Source organism: Salvelinus sp. IW2-2015, unplaced genomic scaffold, assembly GCF_002910315.2.
Source record: "Salvelinus sp. IW2-2015 unplaced genomic scaffold, ASM291031v2 Un_scaffold3799, whole genome shotgun sequence".
NCBI classification, from domain to species: Eukaryota; Metazoa; Chordata; class Actinopteri; order Salmoniformes; family Salmonidae; genus Salvelinus; species Salvelinus sp. IW2-2015.
In genome coordinates this window covers 1-18,370 of record NW_019945073.1, presented here as the reverse complement: position 1 = coordinate 18,370, position 18,370 = coordinate 1, and the positions used below count along the sequence as shown (strand labels likewise).

At 42.9% G+C, this 18,370-nt stretch overlaps 1 long non-coding RNA gene across 1 annotated transcript; it reads left to right on the top strand.

Moving 5' to 3' along the window:
- The first annotated feature begins 13,328 nt into the window (after nucleotides 1–13,328).
- LOC139026058 (uncharacterized) lies at nucleotides 13,329–17,844 on the top strand. Its single transcript, XR_011477759.1, has 3 exons — nucleotides 13,329–13,766; nucleotides 14,274–14,418; nucleotides 17,685–17,844. It is a non-coding gene; the product is annotated as an uncharacterized lncRNA (long non-coding RNA).
- The last annotated feature ends 526 nt before the right edge of the window (nucleotides 17,845–18,370 follow it).

Sequence of the window (18,370 nt, the reverse complement as noted above, 5' to 3'; positions counted from 1 at the left end):
CTTCAAATAAGTTATTGGTCAAATTATTTGTTCAAATGATTTACCATATTGGCCATGCATATAGCCTATGCACCGTCCATATTATTAGGTATGCTATTACCAGTAAAGCATTATCTCCTGTGCCCACTCTGATGCATGCATAGTGGCTATAGAATTAATAGGCTGAAGCATGGGCGTTGCCTACAGTATCTGTATTACCTATTGGGCTAATCATTGGGCGAGTTCGTTTTGCATGGTCCGGTGCCCGGGTAGGCAGAGTTTGTACATTTTTAGACCATTTCATTGGCTCTCCACTCACTCGGGCAGCCATGCAAAACGAAAACTGCCCATGAGTAGAGTCTCAGGAGAGTCTCAGGTGTGCCGCAAGAAAATCAGCTGGCGGGTGAAATGAAAACATTCTTTCGATGCATTGGTTGGCTCGTGGATTCAGAACAATTACATTGGTCTGAAACATTTTTAATCAAGATAATACACTTTTAACATATTAAAATCAAGATAATACACTTTTAAAAATCAAGATATACACTTTAAAAAAACAGGAGCTTGTTGTTGTAGCATTTGTTGTGATTCCATTATTGAGCAGCGAGGCAGACATAAGGCTACCAACCACGCATTGAGAGTGTAGAGCCGGAACAGCCGTTATTTGTGTTGGTGTAAACATTCTAATTTGTCCAAATGCAGAGCTTATGCTCCTCTTCCCACGTGAGAATACGACATGTTGACTTTCCCTAGATAGCCTTGCTCCCCCTTAAATGGCTAACATAGGCCTTCTCGGATAAATAAAATAAAGTTATGATCAGGGCAAGGGTGCAACTTTGGTTTTAGAAATGGGGGGACATAATTATTATTGTGTTTAAAAAATACTAATGTTTTTTATTATTATATTTTTTTATTGTTTGTTTATTTAGTATTTTATTTTTATCCAGTCTGATAAACACTCCAAACAGCCTACCCGACCGCTCGGAGGTGTCCGCGTGGTCCTAAAGCACACCGCTGCCTCGTTTTATATCACATTCCAATGATAAAACTGGGGGGGACACAAAAGCAATTTTAGAATGTGGGGGACATGTCCTCCCATCCCAGTGAAAGTTACGCCCCTTGGATAGGTACAGGCTACAGCACATTGTGGAAACAGGTGCTGCGAGAGTGAAATCAACACGGTAGATGTTAAACCTCACTAAGTGATGTTACACAGCCTGCACTAAGTGACTGTTACACAGCCTGCACTAAGTGATGTTACACAGCCTGCACTAAGTGAATGTTCACACAGCCTGCACTAAGTGATTGTTACACAGCCTGCACTAAGTGATGTTACACAGCCTGCACTAAGTGATTGTTACACAGCCTGCACTAAGTGATTGTTCACAGCCTGCACTAAGTGATTGTACACAGTGCACTAAATGTTACACCAGCCTGCACTAAGTGATTGTTACACACCTGCACTAAGTTGAATGTTACACAGCCTGCACTAAGTGAATGTTACACAGCCCTGCACTAACGTGAAGTTCTACACAGCCGCACTAAGTGAATGTTTACACAGCCTGCATAAGTGAATTTCAACCTGCACTAAGTGATGTGTACACAGCCTGCACTAAGTGAATGTTACACAGCCTGCACCTAAGTGATTGTTACACAGCCTGCACTAAGTGAATGTTACACAGCCTGCACTAAGTGATGTTACACAGCCTGCACTAAGGAATGTTACACAGCCTGCACTAAGTGAATGTTACACAGCCTCACTAAGTGAATGTTACACAGCCTGCACTAAGTGATGTTACACAGCCTGCACTAAGTGAATGTTACAACAGCCTGCCACTAAGTGAATTGTTACACAGCCTGCACTAAGTGGATGTTAACAAGCCTGCACTAAGTGAATGTTACACAGCCTGCACTAAGTGATGTTACACAGCCTGCACTAAGTTGAATTACACAGCCTGCACTAATGATTGTACACAGCCTGCACTAAGTGAGCTTACAACAGCTGCCTAATGACTGTTACACAGCCTGCACTAAACGTGAATGTTACACCAGCCTGCACTAAGTGATGTTAGCACACCTGCCAGCTAACGTGAATGTTACACAGCCTTGCACTAAGTGACGTTACACAGCCTGCACTAAGTAATGTTACACAGCGCACTAAGTGAATGTTACACAGCCTGCACTAACGTGAATGTTACACAGCCTGCACTAAGTGATGTTACACAGCCTGCACTAATGCAAAGCACGGTAAGACAATTTTTTTCAGAGATAAGTGTTCATTATTACACTTAATTCATGCTTAGACGATGCATAGGCCTAATAAAATGGTGGTTGGCAAGAGTTTGAGTAGCCTACACTAAAATACATTAAGCCCTATTTGTGACTAAGAGTATAATTAAATATAACAGAATAAAATACAAATATTTTTCCCACACAACTTGCATCATGTGGCAATGTGTGGAATGCTGTCATATAAAAAAGGTGATATTTTAAACGGGTAGGCTGTTTGAAGTGTTATAACGCCCATGCTTTGTTGATCTCTTTCCTAATCTGCGTTGTCAGGAGCATATGTAGGGTCTTACATTGAGAGTATCATCATGTTACCCATAGAAAATAATAACAATCTATATTTTCAAAAGCATCTGATTCTAGTGTTCATATTTCACAACCTTTGCAGGCTTTTGGAGTTGCCTATATCCAACACCTGAGGTATTCAACTCTTACCTTATGAGGTCCGGAGCCTGCTGGTTTTCTGTTCTACTGTACCTGATAATGAATTGCACCCACCTGGTGTCCCAAGTCTAAATCAGTCCCTGATTGTCAGACTTTTCTAATCATTACTCGTTTTGTTGGCAGATGTGGACCGTTCCAGTGTGTCCGMGCAGAAATGATGCATACTAATATAAAATCAATCACTTAGAATTAATACTGTTCCAATACTAGGATTTGTAAATGTCCCTTCTGGAGATAGATTGGATCCCCATAAAAGGGGGATTGACTCATTGATCTTTTTGTTCATGTGATAGAATGGCTGCTGTATTCATGTGGTTACAGCTTGGCATTTTGACTGAGCTGGAGTTGACTTCTAACGACTGGTTTGACTGTGACGCCTGCTTGATTCTGTGTCATGCAGACAGCTCTCTAAACTCTGTTAGCYRCCTGTCAGCTTTRTTACATGGAGACCTTGTCAACGCCGTCACTGTCTACTCAGTCACATACAGCCCTGTCAACTATGAAAGATATGGCCCATTAAAATTAGGCTCAATCATATTTAAGCCCCCCACTATTTTGTTRCAGCCTTAAAGGGATAGTTTGGGATTTGGCCATTTTATTTATCCTTTATTTAACTAGGCAAGTTTATTAAGAAAATATTATTATTATTACAATGATGGCCTACCCCGGCCAAACCCTAACCCGGACGACGCTGGGCCAATTGTGCGCCGCCATATGGGACTGCCCATCACGGTGATTCAAGTGATTGATTTTATATTAGTATGCATCATTTCTGCCCGGGRACACTTTGAAGATGCTGTAACGGTCCACAACAATACAGCCTGGAATTGAACCGGTGTCTGTAGTGACAACTCTAGCACTGAGATGCAGTACCTTAGACCGCTGCGCCACTTGGTAGCCCCAAAACAAGAGGACTGATAATGAAGCCTGMTATCTATTTTACCAGAGTCCAATGAAGTCTTGGATACCATTTTTATGTCTGTCTAGTATGAAGGAAGTTAAGAGGTACTTTCACGAGCCAATGCTAACTAGTGTTAGCACTAGCTTAGCCAGGCTTCCAGTCTTTTCACTAAGCTATTTTGCATTGGCTCGCGAAATGCCTCTTAACTTCTTCATACTGGACGCAGAGTCACTAAATGGTATCCATGAGTTCATCTGATCTGGGGAAGTAGAAAAACGGGCTCATTGCCAAAATCCCAAACTATCCGTTTAATAACAACCTTTTCAGGATCTCGATGTGTGCATGTTTCACTATAATGCATTTGTCTGACCACCCTGTTGTTGTGGTTGTTCCTCCTCAGTCGAGGCTGGGCTGGTGCCTGGATGACCCCCCCGTGCGGGACGTGCTGGATCTGAACTCTGTTCCCCCCGGGTCCTGTACAGTGCTGCCCACCAGTGCCGCCTACAGTAGGCTCTGGATCCCTGCCCTGTGACGACGTGGACGTAAGACCCTGATTCTGAACCAATACTTGTCTGTTTCTTAGCATAGTCCTGCTATCCTGCATATCCTCCATGGTGTGTCCTCTCTGTCCCTCAAACCCTCGTCACAGCTTCCTTCCTTCTCACTATCTCTTTGTCCTCTCTGTCCCACAACCCTCGTCACAAGCTCTTCCTTCTCAACTTCTCCTCTTGTCCTCTCTGTCCTCACAACCCTCGTCACAACTCCTTCCTTTCTCAATTCTCCTTTTGTCCTCTGTCCCACACCCTCGTCACAACTCTTCCTTCTCAATTCTCCTTTTGTCCTCTGTCCACAACCCTCGTCACAAGCTTCTTCCCTTCTCATTCTCCTTTTGTCTCTGTCCCACAACCCTCATACACGCTCTTCCCTTCTCAATTCTCTTTTGTCCTCTGTCCGCACAACCCTCGTCACAACTCTTCCCTCTCAATTCTCTCTTGTCCTCTGTCCACAACCCTCGTCACATCTTCCCTTCTCAATTCTCCTCTTGTCCTCTCTGTCCACACACCCTCATCACAGCTCTTCCCTCTCAATTTCCTCTTGTCCCTGTCCCACAACCCTCGTCACAACTATTCCTTTCTCACTTCTCCCTTTGTCTCCTTTCACTAACCTTGCTCTTATTCCCCACTAGTTTACTGTTAACCCTGCATCACTCTATAGCCCTTCCACCTTCTTCTCCCTCAATCGTATAGCTCTCTGTCTTTATTCTCACATCACCCTCATTTTGTCTTTACTCCCACTCCTCATCTACTCCTCATCTTCATTACTCCTCCACTCAATCCTCATACTCATTTATCTCACTCCTCATCCCTATTACCTCATCCCTCCATTATTCCCTCATTTTTAGTCATTATACTCTTCATGCTACTTACGTCTCTCATTCCACTCATCTCTATTACTCTTTCATCCTCATTACTCATCCTCTTTACAGCCTCTCCTCATTATCACTCATCCTCAATTAATCCTCATTACTCCTCATCTTCATATATACCTCACTCGAAACTCATACTCCTCCTACCGCGTATATATTTCCACTCTCATCATATACTCCTCATCGTCATTCACTCTTACACTCCCGTCCTCTTTACTCTCATCCACATTACTCCACATACCTCATTACCCATCCTCTATATTCTCATCTCATATTCCTCATAATATTCTTAATTATCCTACCACTCCTCATTCTCATATTCCTATCTTATACCCCTCATCCTTATTTCTCCTACACTCTTCTCTTTATTCTCCACTCCTCATCATTTTACTCACTCATCAACACTTACTCCTCATCCTCATTTACTCCTCATTCCTCTTACTTCATCATCAATTTGTACACCTCATCCTCTTTTTATCTCCTCCATCCTCATCATCATTACTCCTCATTCTTATTACTCCTCATCTCATTCTCCTCATCCTCCATTACTTCTTCATCCTCATTACTCTTCATACCCTTTACTTTCATCCTCATTACCCTCTCCGTTTACTCCTCTACTCCTCATCCTCTACTCCTCCACTCCACTCTCTATCCTCATTACTCTCACTCTTCATCTCTTTACTCCTCATCCTCTTTTACTCATCCTCTTTAATCTCAATCACACTCCTCATTCTCTGTCGATCAGTTATGTTCTTCTCCTCTCTATACTCACATCACCCCTATAACCTCTCAACAGATGCTGTCGCTCCATTAAATCACCTCATACCTCTCAACAGACTGCTGTCTGCTCCATTAAAACATCACCCTAACCTCTCAACAGACTGCTGTCTGCTCCATAAACATCACTCCATAACCTCTCAACAGACTGCTGTCTGCTCCATTAAAAACATCACCTCCATAACTTCTCAACAGACTGCTGTCTGCTCCATTAAAACATCACCCCATATTACCTCTCAACCACTGCTGTCTGCTCACATTAAAACATCACCCCTATTACCTCTCAACACACTGCTGTCGCTCCATTAACATCACCCCCAGAACTCTCAGCCGACTGCTGTCTGCTTAAACCACACATGAGACATGCTCACCAAGTGGCCACCAATCGCATCAATACACACAGCTTCCTGCGTCAGTACACACTGTGCAGCAATGCTCCGGCAATTGTCCATGTGATTGGAGTGACAGGATTTAAAAGGGCAACAAATTGGAACAACAGCATTTCATCTTTAAAGCCCAGATGTGTTGGCAAACGAGCTACAAGCCAATACATGCATATCAGGTTCAAAGTGGCAAGCTTTATAGTTTTAGAGTGGACACTCAAGCCTATTGGATTCACAAGTCTTTGTTTGTCTAAAAGTGTTTCAAAAAAAAGGTGCAAAGAGCTTTAGACAACACAGCATATGTTGTCTTGGTTTGAGTCGTGCTACTGAAGGCAATTGTCCAGTTTTGATTCCGTTTACATTTCATTATGAAGGGGAAGACCACAGAAGAACATACACAGAATCTGTGTAAACAGCATATGTTCATCCTGGCAGACTTCTAGAAACGTTATGATAAGAAAATAGTTCAATGAGTTCCTCTGTACGTTAATGAAAAATCATTATTCCAACAGTACCCTTTTGATAGAAAATGCTTGCCTGACAGTTGATTGCCGTAGGCTACACTGTAATGTGATAATACACTGGTCTCACACTCTAAACAGTACATACATCAACAAGCAGCCTATAGGTTCACTGTATTTACCTAATACACCCTCGGGAATTCCTCGCTTGCCGCTTGATTGAATAGCGTCCCCTTAACTGTAACATTTCTTGACAGATTCTGAGGGGGCCTATATGTGTTTGGTTAGAGGAAAATGGGGTGATTTGCTGAAATTACCAGCGAGCTACTGCGAGGGCCAGGAAGATAAACTCGCAGCCGCCTCGGGAGGCGGAAATAGAGCCGCCGAATGTGTATCCATTTATCACTCTGGAATTACGGGATTTGAGCTGGAATTACACCCGTTCCCCCTGTCAAAATGGATGTTTGGTATATCCGGCGCTTGAAACCGTCAAGGTTTAAGTGGTTAGAAACAACTGGCGCGAGACAGCAGGGAGGATAGCTGATTAACAAGCCCCTTGCTGGGCACTGAGCTCATAATTTGAGCTCATTGAGGAGGTATGCAGTGAAGTAGCTGGAACAGGATGGATGGTGGCACAGGCTGTGTTCCTGCAGACTTTCATAGAATTCCTCTGGTAGGGTGTTGTGTTGTGGAAACACGTAGTTTTCACAAACCTCTGCTTTCTAAACTGCCCTGCAAGGTTGAGAAAACTTGGCATTTCAATAGAGGGAGGGAGTGGGGAGAGGAGGGAGGGAGTGGGGAGAGAGAGGGAGGGAGTGGGGAGAGAGAGGGAGTGGGGAGAGAGAGAGAGGGAGGGAGTGGGGAGAGAGAGAGAGGGAGGGAGTGGGGAGAGAGAGAGAGAGGAGGGAGTGGGGAGAGAGAAGAGGGGAGGGAGTGGGGAGAAGAAGAGGGAGGAGGGAGTGGGAGAGAGAGAGGAGAGGGAGTGGGGAGAGAAGAGAGGGAGGGAGTGGGAGAGAGAGGGAGTGGGTGGGAGATAGGGAGAGGGAAGGGAGAGAGAGAGAGACCACACCCAACATTCTCATCCAGGTTTGGAGTTACTACAGCCCTTTGTATGAATAACATTAGCTGCGTGTGCTTGGGTTTACAGGAAGCCCACCAGGCAGGAAAGCAAGCGTGGGATAGATCATCTCCTTCAACCTCTTTGGTGCCATTGCCAGGACTGAAGCAGGAAACCTGAATGGAATTAGGATCATGGTTTCCTCCTCCCTTTAGTGGTTGGGAGGAGGACTATTTCTTTCTTTAGTCTGTGTTTTGTAAACAACCCTGAACAAAACATTCCAATCAAATAAATAGTGAGAATTTGACACTTTTCCCAACGGCAAATCTTTGTTAAATGACGACATTCCAAGATTAGAACCAAGTGGTTGTGGGTTAAGTCTGAGTCACTTCAGGTCCGAATTGACATTTATGCATTATGATTTAGCTGGATTTAGTTATTCAGAGTTAGGTGTCATTTACTAGCTCGTTAGTTAGTAAGCGTTTCATATACAACGAGGATGCATGTTTAAACATTCACTATTGGCTGATGAGGGATGAATATTAGATCAAATGAAGGGATGAATTGTAGTTGTATGGAGATTTAATAAGGAATGCCCAAATAAAGAACCAAGGTATCATTATTAAATGTAACATGGACTAGCTGTATGATGTAGTAAAGTACATGATGACCGTCAAATATGAAACTATAAATCACTTTGAAGCATCATTTGTAACGCTCGTCTTCCTCCTTCTGAGGAGGAGTAGTAGGAAGGATCGGAGACCAATGCCAGTGTGGTAAGTGTCCATATTTTAATAAAGAAAATAGAACACTGAAACAAAAACAACAAAGTGAACGAACGAAAACGAAACAGTCCGTATGGACAACACAGACACAGGACAATCACCCACAACACATAATGACAAACAGGCTACCTAAATATGGCTCCCAATCAGAGACAACGACTGACACCTGCCTCTGATTGAGAACCATATTAGGCCAAACACAAAGAAACAGAATAACATAGAAAAGGAACATAGACTACCCACACAACTCACGCCCTGACCAAACTAAAACAAAGACATAACAACAAAATTAAGGTCAGAACGTGACAGCATTAATATTTCAAATGCTCATTAATATATGCGCGCACACACACAACACATGGTTGGGCCCGAAGACTGTAAAAAATGTGCATAGCAATAACTCCTTCCCTTGTGAAACACTAACCAGGTTTCCATCTTACCTTTTTAATGTGAGTAAAGTACATGTCGTCTGATGGAAACGGCTAATTTGCGGTAACTTTCAAAATGCTGACAAAGCAAAATACCTTAGACAAGGTGGATCTTTTTGTGTCTGTAAAATTAATTATGCTAGAAAGTTGTGGTTATTTACATAACCATCATATCGAATTAAACTTAGAGTCACGCGATATGTTGTGTGGTCCTCCCACTATGACTCAGGAAAGCATGCAGTTTATTAGGCTACAGATGAATTAAGTTATGATGACTTCACAGGGTGGTGAAAGTGCAAGGTGATGAGCTTGATGCTCCTTTCCAATAAATATCCAGGTCTTATTCTGGTGACATAATGATGATAAATAAAAATAAGCAGCAGCCAAGCGTCAATCTTGCTCTTTTGTCCATAGATAATGTCATCATGCAGGCCTCTATAATGTCATCATGCAGGCTCTATAATGTCATCATGCAGGCTCTATAATGTCATTCATGCAGGCTCTCTATAATGTTCATCATGCAGGCTCTATAATGTCATCATGCAGCCTCTATAATGTTCATCATGCAGGCTCTTATAATGTCATCATGGGCTATGGCTCTATAATGTCATCATGCAGGCTCTATAATGTCATCATGCAGGCTCTATAATGTCATATGCAGGCTTATAATGTCATCATGCAGGTCTATAAATGTCATCATGCAGGCTCTACCCGCTCTGTATGTTGAGCTGTTGGCTAGAGCACATGTACCAAAACCAGAGTGGGCACCCTCGCTATATAACGAAACACACAGTAGAGTGTCAAATGTGATGGAACCATTCAACTGTATTTCTTGTATTCGGTACATGGGAATTTAACCGCCTAAGTTATATTTATGTGCACTATGTCATCGCGCAACAAATCAACAAGTTAATTGTGGAAACACATCTCATGGGAAAATGAGCATATTGTTTTTCTGCAGATGTTAGAATATTTAAATTCAAATTTGTCAATAATTGTATGGAGCCTAGCTACTGACACGTTCATCATATCATCCCCACAGAGGCTTACACACAAAGGCACAAGCACACACGCAGGGCTGACATTATTTTTCTGTTCACGTCTAGTTTTATCTCCATTTTGATAACCACAACAGTCTTTCGAGTATGACCGACTCGACCAGCCAACCTGTCTGCGATTTTTGTCGAGTAATTGAAAAAGAAGGGCATCAGCTCTCTCACAGTTCGATAGATGTTTGTTCATTGTCCTCTAGCGCGTTCTAAAGCGAACAGCTTCAAGAAGGTCAAAGCTAACGTCAGAATCAGACACCGCTGACCATTCTGCCTCTTCACAAACAAAATGTCAGTGTCCCCCAAAAATACACACAAGTCTATCTCCATCGTCCCAATCTCTCCAGCACCAGTCCGATAAACCTGAAATCGACCTTTTGGAACTCTTATCTCAAGTCTCCACATTCAGCAATGGAGTAGATGGTGAAGTCCCAGTCGCCCCCCTCTCTCCTTGGTGTTGTGTGAGGGAGCAGACCATGTCTCTCCCCAGAGAGGCTTTGTAGTAGCTTCCCAACGTGTCGTCCCATGCCACCAGCTCATTCTTATCGCAGCACCAGGACGCCAGACCAGAGTCACTGATTCTGACATAGGGTCAATCTTTAAGAGTGCTCCCTAATAGAATCGGACGCACCTCCGGACAACCCCTCAGAGCTGAGACACAAGCAATTTAAGGGGGTCGGTGGGTGGTGTAGGGGGCTCGGTGGGTGACGGAGGGGGCTCGGTGGGTGGTGTAGGGGTTCGGTGGGTGACGTAGGGGCTTGTAGGTGATGTAGGGGGCTGGTGGGTGGTGTGGGGGCTCGGTGGGTGACGGAGGGGGCTCGGTGGGTGGTGTAGGGGCTCGGTGGGTGGTGTAGGGGTCGGTGTTTTACGAGTATGTTTTAAAATTCGATAAAGCATGTAATGTAGTTGTAAACAGCAAAATGTTACAAAAATTGGAGACAGTTTTGGAGGCAGATTTAGTTTTTCTAGCAAAGACCAACGCAATACCACTGTAAATAAATAATAGTTTAATTGCACAAGATGGTTGGCCAAGATGGTTACCTAGTTAAAGTTGTGGTTAGCTAGCTAACTAAATTACCAACTGCTAACTACACTATTTTGCTGGATACTGTAATACCTCCAAAAATGGTGGCCTTTTGACACACATACAGTAGTACTGAAGGTAACCAACACACAGACATACTAAGTCTGCTTTTATAATACCATGTTTACGATAACTTTTTGTTCTTTTTTATTCTGAGTGACAGTGTACTCGTATTGCTTCTGTCCTCTCCTTGACCCTACCTGGGCTGAAACCAGGGACCCTCTGCCCACATCATCAACAATCACCCATGAATAGTGATGTATTTCCCCTTTGACCCACATTCAAAAGTGTCACACAAGCATGTAGATGTCGTGCTCGAGGAGGGAGCATTCTGAAGCACCCATTGTGATGCTGGGGGGGTCCAGAATTGCGGGCTGCATTTCCACACAATTGTCTAGTTGTGGCTGCAACTGGAATGGATTGCGTAACGACTATGGCAGATGCATTGCTTTTACCCATGACTTTCAATCAGACTGACAGCGTCATACATGTTGGCCACCAGACATTACATTCGTTTCCAAGGAAACGCTGCGTTTGCCTTGCAGCATTGCGTTGCAGAGGCAGTTGCAGTGTGTTCTGTGTGGTACATACGTTGGATTTATCGAAACGTATGTGTCAAACTGTTAGCGTAGACGGTTGACAGAAATAGTAGGCAGAAGGTGAATGTTGAACTTTTGTTGCACACATATCCAGATGATGCTGCAACTATTTTGCGCAATGACACTGCGGTGTGATGAAGGCTAAGGGTGATGAGCACAATATCGTTTGCGAACAGCAGCACCCCCAAGCGATTCGTTCTCCAGTTTGAGTTTGTTGAGCAGAGGCTGTGTACGTTTTTTTTCTACAAAACTGTATCCATCAAACATTCAATAATCAATTAATTGCATTCATTCTTACACCATGCAATCAATGATCAGTTGTAAACATGTATTTTTCTTCACTATGCTGCCTACAGCATGATCTAATTTGSCTGCGTGCAYATAAGACGGACGGTTGTTGGCCCGGAGCACATCTCCACTGGAGTCACTGGAGGAGCGCTTATTGATCCTGCTGTATAGAATTCATTACGTCCAGCAGGTCAAACGAACAATTAGAATGAAYGAGTCACTCAGGAAAAAACAACTCWTGACTCTCGAGTCAGTTAAAAATAGTGTCATTTAAAAATAACAAATCATTTTGCGAACTGCACATCACTACCCATGAAGCATCGTTACCTAGCACTCCACAAAAGCCGTGGCTCTTGCAGATCAAGGGAAACAACCACTTCAGTGTCTCAGAGCGAGTGACGYCACCAATTGAAACACTACTAGCTCGCACTGCTAACTAGCTAGCCATTTCACAMCGGTTACAACAGCATGKAAGGTTCTTTTGAAATATGCCCTCCTGTGACTGTGGGGCTCAACATTGATGCGTGAAGTAACATCCCCAGATAGTGTAGAGAGAAATGACATCCTTAATGCCAGAGAGCATTACTTCACAGATGGCTACAGTACATATCATTTGATTCTGTAATGGTTTTCTTGGAACATACCATATTAATCCTAATCCTCGCTGTATGTCTCTGTCGTGTTTTAAACCCGGTAATGTTTGCTGTTCCAAATCCTTTCCTGAGCTAAACCTCTCGGGAAATAACCAGAGTAATTTTTGGGGATATGGCAGACGTGTGCCTCTTGCTTAATACCTCATCTTTATACACACATCGCCGCAACATGTCTACATTAACTATAAAATAAGACCATTAGTCACAGTTCACTACATTTTCACAATTGGTTTCACAATACTATATACAGTACCAGAACTGGATTAAAGTAGTATAATAGTATATGAAATCTCTCAAATACTTTATTMATTGTTTGAGCCAGCCTGGAGTGCCAGAACAGCCTGGAGTGCCTGGAGTGCCAGAACATATCATGTCAACCACACATTATTTAGATCTGTCTTCATGAAATGATATCAGCCATATCTCTGTACTGGGGCCCTGCCTCAGAAGACAGCTTTGCTCTCAAGCCCTAAGCAACTGTTCCCAGGGATGTTTTTATGTTTAATTCATCATGTTGGAGGCATAATTGAGTTGATTTGGGCAGGAAGTAACTACAACTCTTTGTCCCTTCCCTGTAGAACGTCTGCAGTACGTTGTGGGCTACTGTGGGGACAACATTGTCACTCAAAGCTGATGGTGCGGTCGACGGGACCAGGTGTGGTGAGGACCAAGGTGATTGTAGACTAATCCTGAGACCAGGTGTGGTGAGGACAATGTGAGTGTAGACTTCCTGGGAGCAGGTGTGGTGAGGATAAGGTGAGTATAGACTTCCTGGGAGCAGGTGTGGTGAGGACAATGTGAGTGTAGACTTCCTGGGAGCAGGTGTGGCAGGGCAAGGTGATTGTAGACACTTCCTGGGACCAGGTGAGGCAGGGCAAGGTGAGTAGACACTTCCTGGGACTAGGTGTTTATTTATTTAACTTTATTTAACTAGGCAAGTCAGTGAAGAACAAATTCTTATTTTCAATGACGGCCTAGGAACAGTGGGTTACCTGCCTTGTTCAGGGGCAGAACGACAGATGTTTACCTTGTCAGCTCGGGGATTTGATCTTGCAACCTTTCGGTTACTGGTCCAACACGCTAACCACAAGGCTACCTACCGCCAAGGTGTGGCAGGGCAAGGTGAGTGTAGACTTCCTGGGACCAGGTGTGGTGAGGACTAGGTGATTGTAGACAATTCCTGGGACCAGGTGGGGTGAGGACTAGGTGATTGTAGACAATTCCTGGGACCAGGTGGGGTGAGGACTAGGTGATTGTAGATACTTCCTGGGACCAGGTGGGGTGAGGACTAGGTGATTGTAGACACTTCCTGGGACCAGGTGGGTGAGGACTAGGTGATTGTAGACACTTCCTGGGACCAGGTGTGGCAGGACAAGGTGAGTGTAGACACTTCCTGGACCAGGTGGGGTGAGGACTAGGTGAGTGTATTTTATTCTCTTGATTTTCCTCCTCATTACCAGGATGACTTGAGGAGTTAGGTAAAAAAGAAACTATACATTTTAGAATTGCTAGCCCATTGTTGCTGTTTTTGGTAGTATGTTTGTAATCGTGCACTTTTTGTACCCCCAAACATAAGGAAATTATGAGTTAGTTAATGAAGACTTAGAAGATTATAAATCACAATGCTTCACTGAGCATCCAAATGAAGTATTGAAATGTGTGATTGTCAGTGGTGCTTTGACGGGGAGTGTGTGGCGGTGGGACACCAGCCTGAGAGCATCAAAGGAGGCTGGGCTCCATGGAGCGAGTGGTCTGCCTGTTCCAGAACCTGTGGGCCGGAGTTCAGAACGCCCAGAGGGACTGCGTCAACCCAGTGTAAGTCCTAATGCATTAGTCTGCGCACCGCTCCGGAGAATTAGAATTAGTAGAACGCACATTTAAATTCAAAGCGATATTCCGTGGTGTGTAAACCGGCAGGAACACTATCTTGTGTTATTATCTGCTTTCAGATGTATTTTTAAAGCAGAACACCAAGGGGCTCTCCCAGGAGGGGCACCTCTTACTGTTAGTATATAGTATGTCAATATGCTGTTGACTTATCAGTACTAAACAGGGACTTAAAAACCCTTAAAGTTACACTCTTTAATCTCTGTTTTCACCCACTATGAGGCTTTAACATTACTATTTGTAAATAGTTGTTGGGTACTTGCAAATGTATCTACCTCTGAGTATTTTAATTCTGTGTTAACGTACCCAAAACCAAAGATAAGAGGGCTGTTTTTAGGGCAGTGACCACAGAATACTGTTAACAAACAGTGGTAGAAGAAGGCTGCACGTTTAAAAGCACAAAATATCAATCAGTCTGTGGACATCGGTTGTGTTTGGACGTGAGCCAAGACCGATGTACTGTACGTATCAGATATTCCAGTGGACTATACATGCAGACCATGCTCCATCAGACCAAGACCATCTTAGTTAACAGAACACAGTTAATCCATATGAAACATTTCTGTGAACCATGTCACTTATTGAACACAGAGTTCTACCACCCTACTAAAGCCCTACTTGGCTAATATGTTAGGAACTGAATACTCTTCTCATTCATTCTCATTAAATCAATAATGTTTGTTGGATATTGAGTGGAGTTGTTTCAAATAGGTCTGTTCAGTGTCATCATCCAAAAAAGTATTCTGAGGTACCTTATTTACTGTCTTGTGTGCCGTGTTTGTGTTGCTCTGCTTGGAGGCGTAGGCCTATTCTGACTTGCTCTTTTGTGCATGGCATTGACGCTCAGAGCCAGTGCTTACACAAAGAGAGTGTCCTTGCGTTTTGAAATAAACCGTCTAGTGCTCAATATAATTTTTATTTATATTTTTCCACTTTTATCTTTCTTATTTGTTGGAATATCGTCCTTTTTGAGGATCTCTGTTCTGCCCTCCTGGATCTGTTCCATGCTCCAGGCTCCTGGCTCTAGACAAAGACAGTATATGAGCCATCAGGCCTCCTGGCTCACTGTGTTAGACAAAGACACCGTGTTCAGTATATGAGCCATCAGGGCCTCTGGCTCACTGTGTTAGACAAAGACACCGTGTTCAGTATATGAGCCATCAGAGGTGTCTCGCTCACTGTGTTAGACAAAGACACCGTGTTCAGTATATGAGCCATCAGGGGCCTCGTTTTAAAAATGTATTTAGCTTTAATACAAATGGTCTGCGTATGTTCACTACTCAAGTTACGAAACGTCTGTATTCATTATTGTGTATAAATCACATGTAAGCATGTTTATTTTTATTTACACTACATGCAAAATAAAATGAAGTTCATCGTTTATAAATCAAAACGCTGGCATCGATTTTCACGTACGCCCAGTTTATGATCAAATGTGTACCTAAGAACATTAGGCCCAGTCAGCTGAACTGCCACCTGTTCTGTACTCAACGGGAACCACCAGAGACGAGGCAAAGAGTAGCACTGGCGGACATTTTGATTGATGGAATCCAATAGGATTGTGTTAGGAGTTCATAGTTTCCCGACACGGAAGAGAAGAAAGTGGTAGAAAAGGCAGTACTGTGCTGTTTTGGCTACTGGAGGACTGGCATTGGCAGTGGTGTAAAGTATTTAAGTAAAATACTTTAAAGTACTACTGAAAAAGTTTTTGGGAGTATCTGTACCTTACTTTACTATTTATATTTTTGACTACTTTTACTTTTACTTCACTACATTCCTAAAGAAAATTGTACTTTTTTACTCCATACATTCTCCTTGACAACCAAAAGTACTCGTGTACATTTTAAATGCTTAGCAGGACAGAAAAAATGGTTCAATTTCCATTACAATGCCGTATAATGGAGGAGAGAACTCACTTGAGGACCGCTTGAAAAGTATTAGCATTCATAAGAGGAGTGTCACTGATTGCAGTTATCATTGGTTGTGTTGGGTAAGGACTTAACCGCATCATCACTTATGTAATCCCTTTATTTTCAATGACCAATGAACATGAAATGCAAATTATGTTCAGAAAAGAACATTCCAACCATCGAATGACATAATCTCTCATTTAAGTTCGCACTGTAGTCTCATTTTCACCTCCTTTATCACCTTATTTACTTAAAGGCCCAGTGCAATCAAAAACTAGATTTGCCTTGTATTTATATGTAATTCCACACTGAGTTGGAATAATGCTTTGAAATGATGAAAATATGATAATGCCCTTTTAGTGTAAGATCTGTTTGAAAAGCCTGCCTGAACTTTCAGCCTGTTTTGGTGGGATGGAGTTTTTGCCTTCCAGACACTGGCCTTTTCAGTTTTCCCCTCCACACTCAGACCTCTCCCAGACACTCCTAGCTAAATTATTGCTTGAGAAATAGCTCTTTGCTAAGAAGCTATTTTAGTTTATTTTGATCAGTTTAATGAAAACAATCACAGTAAGGTACTTAATTGTTCCCCAGAAATGATTTAATATTGAGATAAATGCTGCATTGGACCTTTTAAGAAAAAGGATAGGTGGTCCAGGTATCCTTATGACATGGCACAAGTGGGGGGTGGGCCTTTCCTATTTTGTCCTCTATTGTTTCCGCAAGCAAGGGAGGATGCCGCTGACATCAGAGGGCACCATCAGACCAACTCCTTGAATTGCAGTTGTGTAAAAAAAAAAAAAAAAACTATTTTGCTCAAAACATATTTTGGTACCCTGAAGTGTGTGTACATTACTGTATTTATACGTGGACTATTGTTCTCCAACATGAAAAGGTAGAAAAATACTGGAGTGCGTCTTCAATAGGATCTCTGTGATTAGACACTTGTGTCCTTGTTCTTTTGCTGCAGGTCAAAGGTTTCATTTAAAGGCCTACAATCACATAGACACATGGTGCTCTTGATGAAACATGACAACATATAGTATTCTGTGTTATGTTCTGTACCTCTATGGTTGATTTGAGATGCTGTCTCTTGGCCAGGCTTGTAAAAGATACTTATCTATGTCAATGTGAGTCACCTGTGTTGAGCCAACCCCCCCCCCCCCCCCCCCCCCCCGTTATCACATGCCTTACAGCCACCTGTAAATACTGTTATCATCCATTTAAAGACATGCCTGTTTGTCACTAACAGGATGACACTCCACTCTACTCTCTCCTCTCCTCCAGTCCCAAGTACGGAGGGAAGTATGCGTGGGGAGCGAAGGCGCTACAAGATCTGTAACAGCACCCCTTGCCCCCCAACCAGCCCTCCTTCAGACTCATCCAGTGCAGTCACTTTAACACATGCTTTACAAGGGCAAGTTCTACAAATGGGTGCAGGTCAACAACAGAGGTGAGTGTGCGTTGTTCTAGCTAGATACTGTAACATAAAACTCATACACCCCAAAGTAAACCTAAATAACACAGATACATTTCCAGATGTTCAGTTATTAGCCTGTATGTTTGTCAACTTTAGAGTGACAGTGCAAACAAGAGGAAAATACACTCACTTCATCATTTCTTTTCAAACATTCATTGTTCGACATCCGAGCAAGGCCTGTAGCCATTTCATGCAAGTTTGGAGTGTCAATAAAGCAGGTGATGTGAGTTTGTTGCATTCCAAACCCCATTGTGAAGAAATTGAATTTGAGTTCCAAATTCCATATAAGCCATGACATTTCTGTCTATTGACTGAAATGTTGGTTTGAGATCCATTGTAGAGCACAAACACATTGTGGAGCACAAGACAGACATGGTGTCTCATTCTGGTATAAAAATCATTTTTCCGTCTATTCACTTGAACTATGAAAAGTGTGTAAACAACTATTGTTTGGCATGCAAACTCCAAAAGTTTTGGTTGAATAATAAGCATA